The sequence below is a fragment of the Elephantulus edwardii genome, unplaced genomic scaffold, assembly GCF_000299155.1.
Source record: "Elephantulus edwardii isolate Elephantulus edwardi_28Jun2011 unplaced genomic scaffold, EleEdw1.0 scaffold00119, whole genome shotgun sequence".
In the NCBI taxonomy this organism is placed as follows: domain Eukaryota; kingdom Metazoa; phylum Chordata; class Mammalia; order Macroscelidea; family Macroscelididae; genus Elephantulus; species Elephantulus edwardii.
In genome coordinates this window covers 219491-221607 of record NW_006399869.1, presented here as the reverse complement: position 1 = coordinate 221607, position 2117 = coordinate 219491, and positions in this window count along the sequence as shown.

Genomic DNA, 2117 nt, shown 5'->3' with positions numbered 1-2117 from the left:
GTTTGACATACTTTGGACTTGTTTTAAGGAGGGACCGGTGCTTGGAGAGGGACATCATGCTTGGTAGGGTGGAGGGACAGCGCAATACGGGAAGGCCCTCTATGAGATGGATTGATTCAGTGACTGGGGTAATCCGGATGGGTGTATCAGAGACAGTGTGATTGGCATAGGACAGAGCAGAGTTTAGGCTGTTGTTGTACATAAGTTCGCTATGAGTCGCAAGCGCCTTGACGGCACATAACAACAACAACAAAGATTCCACTGAAATTTCTAACAGTCTTTTATTTCTATGTTTTCCTTGGTCTTGTTCTCTCTTTATATTTTCCCATTTTCCCTACTTACTCCCTACTTTAGTCTTTTCATTTTCAAGTGACTAGATAAGAATAAACTTTTTTCCCTTTCCCTTTACATACACACATACCCTATGCACACATGTGTACCACACACCCAGGGCATCTGCTACTGATTGGATTCTTCTCAGCAGGACAAGGGGTCACTGAGAAGAGCCATCCCTCAGTTTGCCTGTAGAGATCTGGCAAACTGGCTGGAAGTGGTAGAAGTGCCATTACACTTCTGCAGAAAATTAAGTAATTGGATCCATATGTGCTGGCTGTACTTGATTTTAAAAAGAAATTAACTTCACGTTTGGAGTTCTGGTTTTAGAAAGAAGTAGAACAGAGTAGGGGCAAACAAAAAGCACACATTTGTAATTATTCAGCTAATTGACTTTTTGGCAAGTTAATACTGTAATCTTTTATAAAGATCTTATATTCATAGATTTTTTCATACTTAAGTGATAATTAAATATTGTAAAAGTATTTAACAAAAAAGTAGTAAAATAAACATAAAATTAACTCTCGTTTTCCTCTTTTTCAACTGTCTTCATCTGGAATCTCTGCATTAGTCAAGCATTTGACAGACAAGTGCTTTACCCATAAAAGCAAACAATAGATAAGCAAACATATAAGTATCTAAGCTGTTAAGTATGAAAAAACACTTCCCCTATGACAAATAAACTGTTATACTTCTAAGAGCAAATCATAAGGACCAACAAACATATAGATATCACAGTGCAGGCAGCAGGGATTTTTACAAGGCAGCAGTCACATAAGATATGGACAGCCAGGAGGTCTTTGGGCCTTGGTTATCAGCAGGCTCTTTGGTCTCTCTCACTGAGGTGGGTTAGCCAAGCAAGACCCAGAGGTTCCCAAGCCTTGATCAGCAGTGGGTGCAAGGCTAGCAATTTCATCTTGCTCAGAGCCACAATCAACATCTTGTCACCAACAGTCAGGAAATCAAAAGATGAGTAGCATTGATAAAATCTTCTATCAAGGACCTATCAAGAATGTTAAAAAGCAAAGATGTCAGTCCAAAGATTAAGATGTATCTGATTCAGACCATGATCTTTCCGATCACTTACTATGCTTCTCAGAGCTGGACCATGGCTAAGGATAACAGAATTATTGATGTCTTTGAGTTTTGGTGTTAGAGAAGAATATTGAAAACACCGGGGACTGCCGAGAGAAAAAAAACAGTTCTATCCTGGAGAAAATGAAGCAAGAGTGCTCCTTGGAAATAATGATAGTAAAACTCCACCTTATATACTTTGAGCATGTTGTCAGGAAGGACTAGTTCTTGGAGAAGGACATTATATTTGGAAGGGTTGGAGGCCAATACAAGAGAGGAAGACTCTTGATGAAATAGAATGACACAGTGATTGTGGCAATGAGATCAGGTCTATCGGAGATGATGAGGTTAAATTAGGACAGGGTAAGGTTCAAAGCTGTTCTTTATAGGGTCACTGTGAGTCCTAGTTGACTCAATTGCAATTACGTGTCTCAGTATGGCAGAGTCAGAAATTCAGGTTGGTTTGTTGCTGTGGAGAAAGTGAACCAAACAAATTTAGATTTCATTAAAGAGGTTCAGCAAAGGAGAGGAAGACCCTCAACGAGGTGGACTAAAATGGTAACTGCTGCAATGGGCTCTTCTGTGTCAGGAAGTGTGAGGATGACACAGGATAGAACAGGGTTCAGATCTTTTGTTCATAGGGTTGCTATGAGTCATACTCAACTCAACAGCACCTAACAAAATGAAGAACGTTGTTGTTGTTATGTGCC